Raw genomic sequence first — 18405 nt, forward strand, 5'->3', positions numbered from 1 at the left:
TCCATACCCTGAATTTCTGTTGGAATAGCATAATCCTCTCCTCTACAGAGAATGCTCATTCTGAAGCAACTCTGCTGTCTACAGGCAATACTGTACTCTGACAACATAGGTCACATCAGCAGCTTCAACTTAGAGGCCAGGGAGTCCTCCCAGAAATCTAGTCTACACAGATACTAAGAAATCTCAATAACAAACAAGTAGTGAAGACCTTTCCTTTCACCATTATCATTAATTCTTAATTCTGCCTTTCCTCTTTAGTTTCTCTACCAGTCACTCCTCTGCCATCCTCAGTGATAGTCTTGTGAACCCGGAGTACATTTGCTGTCCTGGTAATACCAGCTTTCAAGAGAGCATATTTCCCCTTTGTACTAGGTTGAATAGTATCCCCCCAAATTCGTGTCCATTCAAAACCTGTGAAAGTTTATTTTTTTAAGATTTAATTTATTTGAGAGAGTAGAATGAGAGAGAGAAATAAGTGGGGGTGAGGGACAGAGAGAGAGGAAGAGGAAGACTCTCCACTAAGCAGGGAGCCCAATGGGCGGCTCCATCCCAGGACCCTAAGATCATGACCTGAGTTCAAGGCAGAGGCTTAACCGAATGAGCCACCCAGGTGCCTGTCATCAAGTTTAGATGAAGTCATACTGGATTAGGGGAGGTACTAAATCCAATATGACTGGTGTCTTTATAAGAGGAAATTTGGGGCACAGACACACAGAGACACACAGAAAGGAGAATGCCATGTGAAGATGAAGATGAAGAGACTGCAAGGATGTGTCTACACACCAAAGGTTGCTGGCAACCCACACAAGCTAAGAAAGGCAAAGAAGGAATCTTCTGCAGAGCCTTCGGAGGGAGCAAGGCTCAGCAGGAACCCAACAGACTCCTTGATTTTTCAGACTTCCAGCCTCCAGAACTATGAGAGAACAAACTTCTGATGTTTTAAGTGACCCAGTTCCGGGTAATTTGTTACAGCAGCCATAGTAAACTAATATACCTTGCTTCTACTTCTTTTCTTTTGTACAGATAGATCCTGCTTAAATGCTGAGGACATCTTTTCATTTCCCTAGAATGTTTCCTCTTTGGAGGCACCTGGGTGGTTCAGTCAGTTAAGCATCTGACGCTTGGTTTCTGCTCAGGCCATATTTCGGGTCTGGTGGGGCTCCGCACTCAGTGGGAGATCTACTTGGGAGATTCTGTCATTCCCTCTCCTTCCCCATTGCCTCTTCCCACACTGATATCTGCACGCCTTCTCTCTCAATAAATAAATATCTTTTTTTTAAAAAAAAAGGAATGTTCCTCCTTAGACAAGAAAGTATAATTTAGCCAACTGCATTTCATCAAACATTTGTATTTGTCAAGCAACTGTGACTGTTAAAATACTACTAGTATATGTTAGCAGTACCTGTTGAAAATAGGACTAAGATTTTTTTTAATATCATAACAAGTGAATTTTAAAATTTCCCACTGATTTAAAGCACAGCAACAGGGGCACCCGGCTGGCTCAGTCAGTAGAGCATGCAACTCTTGAGCTCAGGGTTGTGAGGTTGTTGGGTATAGAGATTACTTAAAATAAAATCTTTTAAAAAATAAAATAAAGCACTGCAACATCTTTTATTCTGAGAGACAAAGAACTGAAAACATAACCAGGGAAATGTTTTGTGTGAATGTTGCTTACTCAGTTTTTTTTTTTTCCATCTTATTTTGTTAGTACAGTTTTAATCCGTTTTTTTATAAATAAGTTTACTTCAGACTTTAGAGATTTATTATATTATTACTTAGAATTAAGATTCTAGCTCTCACATATTTGGGTTCTAGGTACTATATTTGATGAAGGGAAAGCAAATATAACGTCATTATTCCATTGCCTCCCCTTCTTTTTTAGATTTGTCTGCTATCCTACACAATACTCTCCCGTTTTTGGCTTCATCCCTTTATCAAACACTCCAATAATATGGCTTTTACTATCCTAAGCTCCCCCATCCATTTCTTCCTTTGCCAGTCCCTGTCCCCATCCCAATTTCACTATACCCTCTTCCTATCTACTAAGTATTACTTTTTAAGAAGATTTTATTTATTTACTTGAGAGAGAGCATGAGAAGGGAGGGGGTCAGAGGGAGAAGCAGACTCCCCGCTGAGCAGGGAGCCCCATGTGGGACACCATCCTCGGACTCCAAGATCATGACCTGAGCTGAAGGCAGTCGCTTAACCAACTGAGCCACCAGGCACCCTCTACTAAGTATTATTTTTTTTTTCTACTAAGTATTATTAAAGAAACTCTAAATCATATTGGCTGGTGTTTGCAGAGATAAAAATACAAAGCCGGGCTCTCTAGCCTCCATAATGGGTCATAATGAATGCTCTTTAAAGTTCAACTGCATGAAAAAAAAAAAAAAAAAGTTCAACTACATGGAGCGCTTGGGTGACTCAGTGGGTTAAGCGCCCGCCTTCAGCTCCTGCGATCGAGCCCCGCATCAGGCTCTCTGCTTGGAGGGGAGCCTGCTTCCCCCTTACTGCCTGCCCCTCTGCCTACTTGTGATCTCTCTCCTTCTCTCTGCCAAATAAATAAATAAAATCTTTTAAAAAATGAAAATAAAATAAAATAAAGTTCAGCTGCGGAAGGATATAACCTCTGGGTCTAAGGCAACCACCTAGCTAGCAAACAGTTTTCCAAGATCCATGCCTCACTTAAAACTTACTGCTTAAGGTTATACCATGTGATGATACCTGTTTATTCTTCCACCTTTAGTAGCTTGCTGGTCTGTCCTTGCTTAGATCCCAGCTTCTGTGCTTTCATCCCTTGCTGAGTGCTGCCTAGACGCACACCACCTACCCAACTCCACACCATTTTCCCAGTTGAAACTTTGCCCAACCTCTGTCAGTTGCCTTGACTACTTCTGTGCCCAATCAGGACTTTGACTTCTTCACAGGGAGCTCTTTAAAACTCCAATTTAGGGGCACTTGGCTGGCTCAGTCAAAAGAACATGCAACTCTTCATCTCAGGGTTGTGAGTTCGAGCCCCATGTGGGGTGCAGAGGTTACTGAAAAATAAGTAAACTTTAAAAAACATTAAAAAAACAAAACTTCTATTTATTGAGCTACATGTGCTCAATGCTTCATATGCACTATGTCTTTTAATGCTCACAACCATGTGAGGTAAGAATTACCTCCTTGGGGTGCCTGGGCGGCTCAATCACTAAGTGTCTGCCTTTGGCTCAGGTCATGATCCCGGGGTTCCTGGGATTGAGCCCCGCATTGGGCTCCCTGCTCAGCGGGAAGCCTGCTTTTCCCTCTTCCACTCCCCCTGCTTGTGTTCCCTCTCTCACTGTATCTCTCTCTGCCAAATAAATAAATAAAATCTCAACAAAAAAAGAATTACCCCCATCACCCTCAGCCATTGACCATGCTTTCCATTGTACAGGAAATAACAAGGACATCAACATATGCTTCCTCAATTTCCCTCTTCTCCACCTCAAAATCTCTGATCTTCAAATGCTTCACTTCCTTTATTCCCATTATGAAAACATGTCAAATGGGCAGAGACAGAAATACAGGGGCATCTGAGAGACAGACATGGTTGATCTGTGGTCTTAAGGAACACAGACCTTAATGAATTCTATGAGGATCAAGAACAACGATCTAAAAAAATGTACCAAGAGGGGTGCCTGGGTGGCTCAGTTGGTTAAATGTCTGACTACTGATTTCAGCTCAGGTCATGATCTCGGGGTTTTGAGACAGAACCTCATGCTCAGTGCGGGGGCATCCCTTCCCTCTCTCTCACCCTCTGTCCCTCCTCCCACTCTCTTTCTCAAATAAATAATCTTAAAAGAAAAAAAAAAAGGCGCCTGGGTGGCTCAGTGGGTTAAGCCGCTGCCTTCGGCTCAGGTCATGATCTCAGAGTCCTGGGATCGAGCCCCGCATCGGGCTCTCTGCTCAGTGGGGAGCCTGCTTCCTCCTCTCTCTCTGCCTGACTCTGCCTGCTTGTGATCACTGTCTGTCAAATAAATAAATAAAATCTTTAAAAAAATAAAAATAAAAAAAATAAAAGGAATTACCAAGAGCCTGCCAAGAAATTTCAGGAAGCTGTCATCCAAAGAGATGTTGAAATCACAAAACAAGCAGCCCACTAAAGTTTGGGGCCTAAGAGTATAGCATTTCTTATGGAGCAGCTTACTGACTTCTGAAAACACTCTTCTTTTTCACATGATGTCAGCCAATATGTAGAGGCTTTCACTCTTCAGCCGTTTTGAGGCACGACTCACCTTCTGCTCCCTCTCTTTTCTACCTGCCAGGTTTAATCACTCAGATGGCTTTGAATTTATCTCTGCAACTCCCTTATGAGTCTCAAAATAATGACTCCAAATGTCCCAGTCTCCTGCCTTAGCTTTGATAGAAGCTAATACCCCTCTTCTTTATATTCTACCATATTTGGCCACTATCCAAGATGAAGCCCCTCTGATAGTGTAGTCGCTCTGTTTCCACACTGCCCTCTGCTATCTCACCCACCCAAATTCCCATGGCACCTTTCCCTCCCAGACCTTTCCACTCGGCCCTAGAGAATTCTCATTCAAAGACAGACAAACTTGGGGTGCCTGGGTGGCTCAGTCGGTTGGGTGTCTGCCTTGGGTCGTGGTCCTGGAGTCGGGGATTGAGCCCCGCATCAGGCTCCCTGCTCGGCAGGGAGTCTGCTTCTTCCTCTGCCCTTCACCCCACTCCTGCTCTCCCTCTCCCTTGCTCTCTCTCAAATAAATAAATAAAATCTTTTTTTAAAAAGATAGGCTTTTTTTTTTTCCTCTCCTCCATGGAAACTCTCATTTTCCAGCCTTAAATGAAACATGGTTTTCCCCTCAAGACACCACTTCCCCTGCATCTCCACATATCACAGGACCTAGAGACAGGGTTGACATTCTCCTACTATTTCATCACTACTTCTAAGCCATAACACTTCCAACATTGCTTCCTTGAGGTTCATACCATTCACTCATTTTCTCCTCTTCATTGTGATCATCTAACAACTACTGGTCAGTCTCTCTCTCCCTCTCCCTGTCATTCACTGAATGTTGCCACTTGACTCACAGTCTTCCTCTCTTAACAAACTGCCCATCATCCCAGACATCTTCAGCAAACATCCATCTTGGCACCTAATGTGCAGGTAGGGGAGTTTAGGAAGGCAGCATTTGAGCCATGTCAGCTGAACGAAACTTGTGGTTTTTCTGGTGGTTTCTCAATATGAAATGGCCGCATTTGAAAAGAAACTCAGCCTTATGGTGTCCAGGATAGTCTAGGATGACTGTAGTGAGTAGAGTTTCAATAGATTTGAATTTTTCTCAGCAGCAGACTTGGTCTCCAAGTATCTGAGGCAGGAAAATTTCTGGGAAAGAGCATTTAAGCAAGAGTTGCAGCAGACTGAGTCTAGGCTTATCTGGCTGGCAGTACTGCACTCACATCAATTTTTTTAAAGCAAGCTCCATGCCCAGCATGGAGCCCAGCATGCAGCTTGAAATCATAACCCTGAAATCAAGGCCTGAGCTGAAGTCAAGAGTTGGATGCTTAACAGAATGAGCCACCCAGACACCCCCGCATCATTTTTATTACAAAGATACTGTCTTCTGAATCAACGTTTCATGATTTTGATAAGTACAAAATACCTTTTTAAAAGATTTTCTTATTTGAGAGAGAAAGAGAATATGGGGGGTGCACGTACACATGATCTTAGCCAAAAGGCCGAGAAGCGATGGGGGGGGGGGTGCACGTAGAAGGAGAGGGAGAAGCAGGCTTTTGGGTGAGCAGGGAGCCTGACACAGGGCTCAATCCCAGGACCCTGGGATCATGGGATCGTGACCTGAGCCAAAGGCAGCCACTTAACCTCCCAAGCCACCCAGGTGCCACATAAAATGTTATTTCAACAAATATTTCCTGAGAACCTACTATGTGGCAGGCACCACCCCAAGAGCGGAGTAAAGAAAAAAAAATCCCTTATCCCGTTGCTTAAATCAGTTCACAACTATTTAACATAAATAACTCATATGTCAAGTTAAAATAATTATACTTCAGGGTGCCTGGGTGGCGCAGTGGGTTGAACCGCTGCCTTCAGCTCAGGTCATGATCTTAGGGTCCTGGGATCGAGTCCTGCATCGGGCTCTCTGCTCAGCGGGGAGCCTGCCTCCCCCTCTCTCTGTCGGCCTCTCTGCCTACTTGTCATCTCTCTCTGTCAAATAAATAAATAAAATCTTTAAAAAAATAATAATAATGATACTTCAGAGGGTTGTTGTGTGTTTTAAATGAGATGATTCGTATCATGCTAATAGCTCAATAAATGGTTAAGTAAATGGTGAAGGGGTGGGGCTATTAAGAACTCCTCTGCACCTCCAAAGTGTAACCACCAGGTGTCAGGATCCCCTAGCTAAACCCTACTAGGTCAAGGGTGACCCGGTTGTCTACCCTGTCCAAACACCAGTGGAAGTAACAAAGGACCTTGCGGCCACTCTTCACCCCTCCCCTATTCCTAATCAGAGCTACTTAGGTGCAGACATCTGTTAGTACCAATCTTAGGTGAGAACATATGTGCCTACAGAGTGAGACCAATCCAAAGTATTCTGCTGTCTCCGTTAGGCACCACAATTTGGAAATGACCAAGATCTGGTCACAGAGAAGCTGAAAAGGAACATTCAAGTCAAAGAGGAGCAAGATGAGGCAGATCCAGGGAGAGAATAAAGTCGGAGGAGGAAAGAAGACACTGAGACAGAGAGAAAGCTAAAACTTCTCTTCCTCAGTCACCTCTCCAGAGCCTCACCCAAAGCTTTGCTAGAGCCCTCTCATTTAAGCCACCAGCAACCTGAAACCCCCACCTTCCAGGCTCCTACCACACGTCAAATCCCTCTTTAATCCTTGTAATCCCACTGATTCTCTAGCTGGCTTTCTCCCGGATACATTTCACAGAGAAGCTTTAGAGTCCCTGGCAAAGAACTCCTCATTCTCTTTTAGCCCACGTAATTTCTACTTTGTATCTGAGCTGCCATATTTTTCCAGACTTCCCTTTTTTCCTCATTAGAAGCTATTATTTCCATTTTTTGAAAGATGCCTTTCCCCTTCTTACAATAGCCTCTTTGACTTTGCCAACTAACCCAGCTGCATATTTTATGTCCCAAGTGCCTAGTATTTTTGATCATTGGCATACATTTTCTCAGGCTTCTGATATGTTATGTTGAAAATAGTCCACAGGCTTCCTGTGGGTTATTGACTTTCTGAATGTTAATCTTAATTTTTCTTAATGCCTTGTAACATGCGGCATACCCAAACAGAAATGGGCCTTGTTCAGACACCATCCTGAAGTAGAAGTGTTGACTTAGTGAGCTCTTTCTCTGGACAGAAACCTTGCTGTGACTATAATTTAGAGCCAAACACCAGTTAAGAGCTCTTTCCTTAACACAGAGAGCTTTGCTTAGGAATTTCTAAAGAAAACCCAAAGAATTTAGAAAATGGAGCCTCTGCTCTAGAAAGGACAAAATAAGAAAAAGTAAAATGTACTGCAATTGACATAGTAGCCAAACTCGTGAACTACCACTAATCCCCTCTCTCCCTTGGCAGTGCAGCAAAGGGAAGTGAATCTATTTCTAGGACAACATCAAGATTCTAGGAACTAACCTAATATATCCAGTTACCTAAAAAATCTGAACTTGGATTTCCTCCAAATCATGATCGATCCAGGTCAATGCCAGATCATGCAAGAGAGGCCTGAGTCCTTGTATTCACTCATGGCCACTGCTGTTTCTGTTTCTAGTCATTGTCAATAGAGAAATAGCCTTATTACGGAAATAGCTCTCCTGTGGTGACATTGCACATATCCACACAGGGAAAGGCTTGAACTATCTGAGTTGTGGCAGAATGCCTTGTGAGCCTCCTGAAACACAAGAGCACAGGAGGTCTGTAAGGAGGTTGTCTCCCAGTCAACTCCCTCTACTTCCTGGGAGGCTGTCATGAGACAGTTTCTTATTACCTCCCTGGTTTTGATGGGATATGAAGCTCTCTCTCCTAGGCCTTTGGAATAGAGCTGCAGAATATAAAACCCCTTAGTGGCAGCCTAGAATGAGCTCCTCCGCAATACTGGAACACTGTTGTTTCGGTGTTGTCCTTTTTAGTATGTGCAACAAGGATCATGGCGAGCAGGCAACTTAGGCTTACTTTTCTTTTTGCTGTCTACTTACTAAAATGTCTAAGTCTTGAAGTGACTTGCTGTCTTTTTACCAGCCAGATCAGTCAGGCCTTGTCTCATGTGTAAGCTTGACAAGCCTTGAGCCATTCCACTCAGCCAAGCTGTGATTATATCCAAACAAGACTGGTTGAGGCTACCGTTGATTCCACTGACAAGGTCTGCCTCCTTCTACCCAGTGGAAGCTGTTGCTGTTTCTGACACTAACTGAGGGGCCTAGAATCTAATTGGCTCCCCTTTTCTAAAATGTTGCAAATCCAAACGAAAGGACATTCCACAAAGCAATTTGCCTAGGCTCTTCAAAAGTCAATGTCCCAAAAGGCACCAAGAAGGCGGCTGTGGAACTTTACTGGAGACTAAATGAAGTGACAACTAAATACAATCTGTGACATTTGAGTGGATTCTCGATGAAGTTTTAAACACCTCTAAAAGACATCATTACAGTAATTAGAGATATCTGAATATGGGTTATAAATCAGATAATAGCGTTATAATCAATGTTAAAATGTCCCGAGTGGGATCATTGTATTGTGGCTATGTAGAAGAATGCTTCTGCTTTAGGAAACACGTGCTGTGCTCACTTCAGCAGCACGTATACTAAAATTGGAACGATACAGAGAAGATTGAGCTTGGCCTCTGCACAAGAATGACGTGCAAATTCGTGAAGCATTTCATATTTTTAAAGGTCTTTATTTAAAAAAAAAAAAACAAGGAAATACATGCTGAAGTATTCAGGGAATCCATGCAATTTACTCTCAACAGATTCAGGGAAAAAATAAAGTATATTTACACATAGATAAAGCAAATGTGGCAACATGCTAACAATTTATAAAGGGTATATAGGTATTTGTTATATGATTCTTACAATTTAATATCTTAAACTATTTCAAAATAAAAAGTTACGGGGAGGAACCATGCTGCAAAGAACATTTTGCACATATCTGGCTGGGCACATGAAACTGTAGGTTATATACTAGAAGTGGAATTTCTAAGTCATAAAATAGGAGCATTTTTAGCTTTATTCGATATTGTTATATTACTCTCCAAGGTGGTCATACCAGTTTCTACTTCCACCACATTTTACCACATCTTCACACAACACTATCAGTTCTTGTTTGTGCCAATGATGGGTGTAAGACAGTATTTCATTACTGCTTTTTTCCTAACACTGTATTACGAAAAGAAATTTAAACATAAAGTTTAAAAAATTATGCAGTGAATTCGGGTGATAGCTACATGAGCATTTTGTCACATTTACTTTATCATGTATCATGCATCATGTATCATGCCTGCCTCTCTGCCTACTTGTGACCTCTGTCAAATAAATAAATAAATCTTTAAAAAAAAGTGTGCATACTATACTTATATGAAATTACAGAACAGGGAAAATGAATTATTAGTGAGAACAGTCAGAACAGTGGTTGCTTCTGTGGTGGGAATGAAGATTGCCTACCTCAAACAAAAAAACACAAGAGCAAATAATATGCATGTTTCGGTGTTGTCCTTTTTAGTATGTGCAACAAGGATCATGGCGAGCAGGCAACTTAGGCTTACTTTATTTTTTGCTGTCTACTTACTAAAATGTCTAAGTCTCGAAGTGACTTGCTGTCACTGTCAGTTTTCAGGAGTGAAGTGTACTAATGTCTTTAAACTTACTTTAAAATGCGTAAAAACACAACATGGGTTAATGGAAGGTACAGGGGTCCAGGTCAGGCTGCCCCAAGATGGGCCACTTTGGCATAAAGATTATTTTGATCTGAGGGGCTTGAGGTGGCAGGGGGGTGGGAGGTTGGGGTACCAGATGGTGGGTATTATACAGGGCACGGATTGCATGGAACACTGGGTATGGTGAAAAAATAATGAATACTGTTTTTCTGAAAATAAATAAATTAATTTAAAAAAATGTAATCAAAAGGAGATGCAGGAAAAGCTCTCTAGGTCCCGACAAACGGCCTAAATTTACATTGGAAAGCAGAGCCTGTACCAGGAAGAGAACTTTTTTTTTTTTTTTTTAAAGATTCCATTTATGGGCTCCTGGGTGGCTCAGCCATTGCACATCTGCCTTCAGCTCAGGTCACTGGGATCAAGCCCAGCATCAGGCTCCTTGCTCAGTGGGAAGCCTGCATCTCCCTCTCCCACTCTCTCTGCTTGTGTTCCCTTTCTCATTGTATCTCACTGTCAAATAAATAAAATCAATCTTTTTTTTTAAAGATTTTATTTATTTGTTTGACAGACAGAGATCACAAGCAGGCAGAGAGGCAGGCAGAGAGAGAAGAAGCAGGCTCCCCACTGAGCAGAGAGCCCGATGCAGGGCTCCATCCCAGTACCCCAGGATCATGACCTGAGCCAAAGGCAGAGGCCTTAACCCACTGAGCCATCCAGGCACCCCCAAATCAATCTTTTTTAAAAAAATTAAAATTTCATTTATCTATAGAGCAAGAGCACGAGTGAGAGAGAGTGCACAAGTAGGGGGAGGGGCAGAGAAAGAAGGAGGCTCCCCCCCAGCGGGAAGCCCTTTGAGGCTGATCCTGGGACTCCTAGATCTGACCTGAGCTGAAGGCAGAGGCCCAACCAACTGACCCACCCAGGTGCCCCAGGAAGAATGCTATTAACAAAGACTCCCCTTTATGTAAGGAACTTAACTGCATAACAGAAAAACCTTGCTTTTCTAAACATCTCCCTTCACCTTCCTGCTAATGGCCTTCTCTTTGTATCCTCAGACCACTCCTGAGTTCACATAAGCTTCATGTTGCCTCGCTGTCTTTGGAATTTCCAGGTCTGTAGATTTACTACACATACGTCTGTTAAATTTGGTTTTCTCCTGGCAATCTGTCTCATGACAATTTGATTCTAAGTCCACTTAGAAGGACCATAAGGCAAAGGTAGGTCTTCTACCCCAACAATGGATAGAGCAATGGGTAGATAGAAAAGGCGGTATTAAAGTGAACACAGCAAAATGCCAATTGTAGAATCTAGGTGTCAAGGATATGGACATTTGTGTACAATTCTATCAATTTCTTTACTTGTTTAAAACAAGTAGATCTTGAGGAAGCTTCCTCTAGTCAAAGTCTTGTGTCTTTTTCTGCTTCTGAGACACAGGTCCATGAGAACAAAGCAATGAGAACTGTGGTAAGAAATACTGAGGGTGGCAGTGCCTTATTTCATCTAGGCAACAAATTCATGGCAAGACTCAGCCTCATCTATCTTAGAATGAGAATGCAGAATTGAGATAGTTGTTACAAGGAAGGCATTAATACAGTTTTATTTGAATTGAAAAAAAAGACTTTTTAAAACAAAATAAGTCTCATTTGACCTTTTTTTTTATGATGAAGAGGACTGACTTCCAGTTAGATTATATAGTGGGCATTTTCTGTAAATTGAATAAACTCTGATCAGTAACATCAAAATCTTTTGATGAAAAAATATTTAAAGCTCAAGAAGAAACAGAAATATTCATTTTAAAATACTAAATTGGCAAATATTCATTCAAATTAATATTTTAATTTTTCCAACACTTTCTGAGTATATCAGGTTAAATAAGTTACACTCAATGAAAAGGTAAAGAGGTACAGTTACTAGTCATCTAAAAAGCCTTTTTGGTATAGTTCCTAAGAAGGTGAGAAATTGAATAACTCTAGTGAATGAGTAACAAATCCTTTTACAAGTCACATGGTTTCCAATCCTTTGCTTTCAACAAATTTGAAGGAAAATCTAATCAAGTAGCCAGACAAGAGATCATAAAAAGACATTTCTGATAGATCATTATGTGATTTTTGGCAAACAACTCAGAAAGAGCTCAAAAATTAAATTACAATGCTATTACAATACTATTATATTTTCAGATGCTTACATGTTTGAACAATTTTCTCAGTGCACCATAAAAACAAAAACAGAATTGAAACTGAACTCTCATTCTAGCAACAGGTTGTATTCATCCACCCATATATGTACACTGGAAGGAACAAAAAAAGTCCATCTCATTCAAGGGTGCATTTCCAATAAAATTTGACTTTTATGTTTTCCATTAATTTATCAAAATGTATAAAAAATTTATGTTTTGAGCAATTTTACACCAATAATAACAGTTACAAATAACTCAATCCAGAGAAATTTTTTAATAGCTAAAAATGTTTATAGGACATTTGCTAAAAAATTGTTTTATATTCACATTTTTGTGCAAAGAAATATGATGGAGTGATAGGGCGCCTGAGTGGTTCAATGGGTTGGACCTCTGCCTTCAGCCCAGGTCATGATCTTGGGGTCCTAGGATTGAGCCCCGCATCGGGCTCTCTGCTCAGCAGGGAACCTGCGTCGCCCTCTCTCTCTGCCTGCCTCTCGGCCTACTTATGATCTCTCTCTGTCAAATAAATAAATAAAATCTTTTTTTTAAAAAAAGAAATATGATAGAGTGATCAATAAAGTAAAAATTAAAGCATAAAAATAAAAATAAAAATCTAAGCATAAAAATATATCACCTAAGATAAAATTCTATGGGAGAAGTGGAAAGGAAAAATGAAATAAAGACAAAAATAGATAACAATTTTCTGGCCTTTTAAAGAAGATCTCATCCCTTTAACTTTCATATGGATGATGGGTATCAAACCACTATGGTACTTAGAATTCATTTAAAATAATGATAGATTTGGCTTTTATGTCACCATTTATAATATCTTAGAAATTACATCCTTTGTAAGTATCTTCTTTTTTTTAAGATTTTTTCTTTATTTATCTGACAGAGATCACAAGTAGGCAGAGAGGCAGGCAGAAAGAGAGGAGGAAGCAGGCTCCCTGCAGAGCAGAGAGCCTAATGTGGGGCTCGATCCCAGGACCCTGGGATCATGACCTGAGCCAAAGGCAGAGGCTTAACCCACTGAGCCACCCAGGTGCCCCCATCCTTTGTAAGTATCTTAACTTAAAATGAAAACATTTTTATGTCACATTAACATGTAAAACTGAATCCATAATTTTTCAAAATTCTTTGAGGGATATGAGAGCAAACAGCATGAAAACCACTGGTCTAAAAATCATTTCCTATCCTATGATGAAATTATACTCTCTTGTATTTTAGTTTTTAAACATTATATATATTTTTTAAATTTTTTTTTATTTTCAGCATAACAGTATTCATTATTTTTGCACCACACCCAGTGCTCCATGCAATCCGTGCCCTCTATAATACCTACCACCTGGTACCCCGACCTCCCACCCACCCGCCACTTCAAAACCCTCAGATTGTTTTTCAGAGTCCATTTGAGAGAGAAAGCAGGAGCAAGGAAGAGGAGCCAAGGGAGAAGCAGGCAAGGATCCTGACAACAATGTGGGGCTTGATCCAGGACCCTGGGATCGTGACCTGAGCTGAAGATACACGCTTAACTGACTGAGCCACCCAGGTACCCTCTCTTGAATTTTCTTTAAAAATGTCAAAGTTTTGGGGCACTTGGGTGACTTGGTTAACCATCAGACTTGGTTTGGGATCACATCATGATCTTCTCATCAGAGCTCTTCTCTGTCCCTCCCTCCACTTGAGCATTCCCTCTATCTCTTTCTCCCGATTAAAAAAATAATAATAACAATAAAATTTGAAAAAATGTCAAAGTTCTGCCTTTCACATTTCTGTCTCTAATCAGGCTGGAGTTGATTTCCCTAAAACATAGCCCAGATAGACACAGCACCAGAATCAGCTGGAGCCTGTGGCGAAGCTTTACATTTCCACCAAACATGGCTTAGCTTTACTGACTTCGAATCACAGGAGTGGGGAGTATCCAAAAATTAGTACTGTCAAAAAGCTGTTCAAGTGGTGGCACCTGGGTGGCCCAGTTGTTAAATGTCTGCCTTCAGCTCAGGTCATGATCCCAGGGTCCTGGAATTGAAGCCTGCATCAGGCTCTACTTCTGGCTTGTGTTACCTCTCTCGCTGTGTCTGTTAAAAAAAAAAAAAAATCGGTGTTCAAGTGATTCTGGCTCACCCTCAGGTTTGGGAAACACTGACTTACATGATAAAGGCCAAATGATATAATGTGCCCTGCAAGGTGTTAGAGACTGGACTGCATTCTCCCCAAAATTCATGTTGAAGTCCTAACCCCCAGTACTTCAGAATGTGACTGCATTTGGAGATAAGGCTTTTGAAGCGGCAATTAAGTTTAAAAACGAGGTGATTAGGGTGTGCCCTAATCCAATATGACAGATGTCTTCATTGAGAAGAGATTAGGAGGCAGACACACCAAGAGGGAAGACACAGAGAGAAGACGGCCATCTGCAAGCCTAGAGGACAGACCTCAGATGTTGAACCTGCCAACACCTTGAACTCAGACTTTAAGCCTCTAAGACTGTGAGAAAATAAAATTTCTGTTGTGTAAGCCACATGGTCTGTGGTATTTTGCTATGGCAGCTCGAGGAGACTAATATACAAGGATTTTATCTGGGCCCTAACTACCAGAGCCACAGCTCTCTTGTCAGGTTCCATGCATCCCCGCCATCACCACCCACCCACACCTCTGGCTTGCTAGTTTTGAGACCTTGGGCAACCTAACCTCTCTTTCAGTTTTCTTACCTATGAAATGGGGAAAATAATATCACGTTCCAGGAGCTGCACGATGATTAAATGTGATCATCTAACTGATGATCTGAACACAATGTGAACATAAAAATACTCAATACATGTTAGCGGCTACACTCTGGCCATTCTCCACTAACTGCCATTCTCCAGCTACATGTTGTTTTGTTCCACCTCCTTGAGTCAGCACGTCTGCTGACTGTCTTAGAATGCCCTTCTCCCACCTCCTCAGCTAGCTAAATCTTGGTTGTCCTTCAAGACTGAAGTCCGTGTAGAGCCAGCTCTGATTCACTCTTCTCCTCCCTCCCACGCTTCTAGAGCTCTCCTCTGGATTCCCACAGCACTCTGTGCTTGCCTCTACCAAGTGAGATGCCATTGCAGGGGTTTAGGTGGAGGAGTGACCTGATCTGGCTTGAGCACCTACCATATGGCAGGCACCATTTTGGGTTCCGAGTCAAGATGAGAATAAAAAAAACAGTTAACTTACAGGGTTACTGAGAGGATTATGAGAGACTTAAGACAGTGCCTAGCATATGGTAAACTCTCAGTAAGTGCTAACAATTAGTATCTATCTATATTCAGGACACTTACTCACATCTGTTGACATCTGTGGCCTTTGGTTCAGTCTTCCTCCCTAAACACAAATCCTACTGTCATCCTGAGTGATGACACCTCCAACATGCTAGCACCTCTCCTGGACCTCAACTCCTGTAACTATAACCTTCACCCTACTCCAGACACACCATGACAATATCCTGACCTTGACACTGTTGTTGGACTTTTGCAGACTAAAAACATTGTGTACAGGGGCGCCTGGGTTGCTCAGTGACTTAGGCCTCTGCCTTCAGCTCAGGTCATGATGTCAGGGTCCTGGGATCGAGCCCCGCATCAGGCTCTTTGCTCAGTGGGGAGCCTGCTTCCTCCTCTCTCTCTGCCTGCCTCTCTGCTTACTTGTGATCTCTGTCTGTCAAATAAATAAATAAAATCTTTAAAAAAATTATTAAAATAAAAACATTGTGTACAACCATAGGAATAGATTAGAAACCTGGGCAGAATTTTCCAATAGCTTAACTTGAGAGTGAGCTCTTTGGTCCCTACTCCAAACAAGCAAAAGGTCTCTTCTGTATTACTGAGTCCTGGAAGATAAAAGCAAAGGAAAAAAAGAGAGGGCTGGCTGGAGATGCTAGTTTTGTGGGCACGAGATAAGGGCAGGCATCTTTGTGACTGCTCAAAGAGAGGAAATTACAGTAGCCATCTTTCTGGCAGCAAGGAGGGAGGGAGAGTTAGCAATCAAGACACCTGAGCAGAAGTCAGGAGACTGAGGGGCAGTGCTGCTGATAGACACTGTTCAGCATGAATGACCTTCACGGAGTCTATTCTCTGGTGATGAGTCAAGAGTAATCCTATGCAGGTGTGTACTCCTTCCTGCCAGAAGGTACATAGCTCTGAGGCCAATGCCTGGAAGTCAGGGCTCACCCCACCTTCCTTCACTGTAAACAATTCTGCTCTCTATTTAGTTGGACTTTCACTTAAAACTGCATTTCCAAAAAGCACTATAGTGCTAAACTTTGGCTGTTCTTCCCAGCAGATAACTACATATGTTATTTTCCACAGAATCCAGCTGCCATTGAGGTGTGATGATCACCCTCTAGATTCTTCTCTACTTACCTAGATCTCATCACTTTTAGCCTCTAAGGATGTATCCTTTTTCCCATTCAAGGTTAATGCTACTACTCATTCTTGATTCTATCTCTTTCTCATTTCTGCTGCATCTTTATGCTATCTATTTCCCTTTTGCCATTAAATTGCTGCTTGGAGTATCTGGCAATGGTCTAACACTGGCAATTCAGATGGTCCAAGCTAATATACCTTTGTACTTTTCCTCTCTAAATATTCCTTCTCCTCGACCAAAAACAATTACAACAAAACATCCTTGTACAGACATGAGTAACCCCTCCAAAGATTGTATTTTTCTAACTTCACACCTCCTGTGTCCGTTCGTATAAAACCTAAACACCATGCCTCAGCTATGTCTGCCTTTGCTGTTCACATCTCCCAAATGACAAATCACCTAACAAATATTTTCCAAGGGTCTGGCGTGTTTATAAAATTTTTAGTCACTCATTCAACAAATAACTTCTGAGTAGCTACACTGTGCCAGACACTATTCTAAGTACTTGGGCTAGATCAGTGAAGAAGAGAAAAATTCCTGTCCTCTTGGAGCTTAGAGTCTAGTAGGGGTTGGTAGGAGACATACAACAAATAAACACAATAAAGAAAATAATTGGAGTGCCTGGGTGGCTCTGTCAGTTAAATGTCTGCCATCAGCTCAGGTTCATGATCTCCAGGTCCTGGGACAGGGCCCCACTTAGGGCTCCCTGTTCAGCAGGAAGTCTGCTTCTCCCTATCCCTCTGCCCCTCCCCACCACTCATTTTTTCTCTCTCTCTCGAATAAATAACTAAAATATTAAAAAAAAATAACCATACAGTATGTTCCAAAGTGATAGATGCCATGGGGGGGGGGAGGGGAAGTAGAGCAGGGGAGATTGAGAATGCTATGAGAGAAGTTGTAATTTTAGATATGGTGGTCATGGTAGACCTTATTGAGAAGGTGACAATTTTCTTTTTTGAGAGGGTGCCAATTAAGCAAAGATTTGAAGGACAAGCCATGGAAAAATCTGGGGGAAGTGTTCCATACAGAGTGAATAGCAAGTGCAAAGGCCCTGAGGCAGGAAAGCTAAAGAAATCAGGGAAAGACTAGGAGATGAAGACATAAAGGGACAAAGGACCCTGACTGTGTAGAGCCTTTGTATTAGTAATTTATTGTTGAATAACAAATTGCCTAAAATTTAGCTATTTAAGGGGTACCTGACTGGCTTAGTCAGTGGAAGACAGGACAGTTGATCTCGAGGTCATGAGTTTGAGCCACATTAGGCATGGAGATTATGGAAAAAAATAAAAACAAGTGAAATTTAGCTATTTAAAACAGCAATACACAGGAATTATGAGTGGTTTGGCTGGTGGTTTTGGCTTTGGGTTTCAAGAAGTTGCAGTCATCAGAAGTCTGGGCCTCAAGAATCCACTTCCAAGGTGGCTCACTCATGTGGTTGACAAGTTGGTGTCTGTTGGTGGTGGGGGAGGAGTAGAGGTGAAGAAGGGGAGGACTCAGGTTTTTCCCATGTGGGCCTCTCTACATGCTGTTTGAGAATCCTTATGACATAACAGCTGGCTTCCCACAGAGCAACAAATCCAAGACAGAGTGAGGCAGAGACCACAATGCTTTTTATGACCTAGGCTTTTATTTTATTTTATTTTTTTTTTTAAAGATTTATTTTATTTTATTTTATTTGACAGAGAGAGATCACAGGTAGGTAGAGAGGCTGGCAGAGAGAGAGAGAGGGAAGCAGGCTCCCTGCTGAGCAGAGAGCCCGATGCGGGACTCGATCCCAGGACTCTGAGATCATGACCTGAGCCGAAGGCAGCGGCTTAACCCACTGAGCCACCCAGGCGCCCCTGACCTAGGCTTTTAAATCATCTGCCATCACTTCCACAGTATTCTATTAGTTTACACAGGTCAGCCCTACTTCTCTGTAGAAGACAACTAGCCAAGGGCATGAAGAGCAAGAGGTAAAGATCAGTAGAGATCA

General features: G+C 41.9%; 1 protein-coding gene and 1 non-coding gene across 2 annotated transcripts in view; one reads left to right on the forward strand and one right to left on the reverse strand.

Annotated features, from left to right (window-relative positions):
• Positions 1–18405, reverse strand: part of LOC131821052 (uncharacterized) — a 44628-nt gene that overhangs the window by 21726 nt on the left and 4497 nt on the right. The gene's annotated exons all lie outside the window — the stretch shown is intronic.
• On the forward strand, positions 8780–8887 carry LOC131822278 (U6 spliceosomal RNA). Its single transcript, XR_009350159.1, has one exon. It is a non-coding gene; the product is annotated as a U6 spliceosomal RNA (small nuclear RNA).

Source organism: Mustela lutreola, chromosome X (genome assembly GCF_030435805.1).
Source record: "Mustela lutreola isolate mMusLut2 chromosome X, mMusLut2.pri, whole genome shotgun sequence".
In the NCBI taxonomy this organism is placed as follows: Eukaryota; Metazoa; Chordata; class Mammalia; order Carnivora; family Mustelidae; genus Mustela; species Mustela lutreola.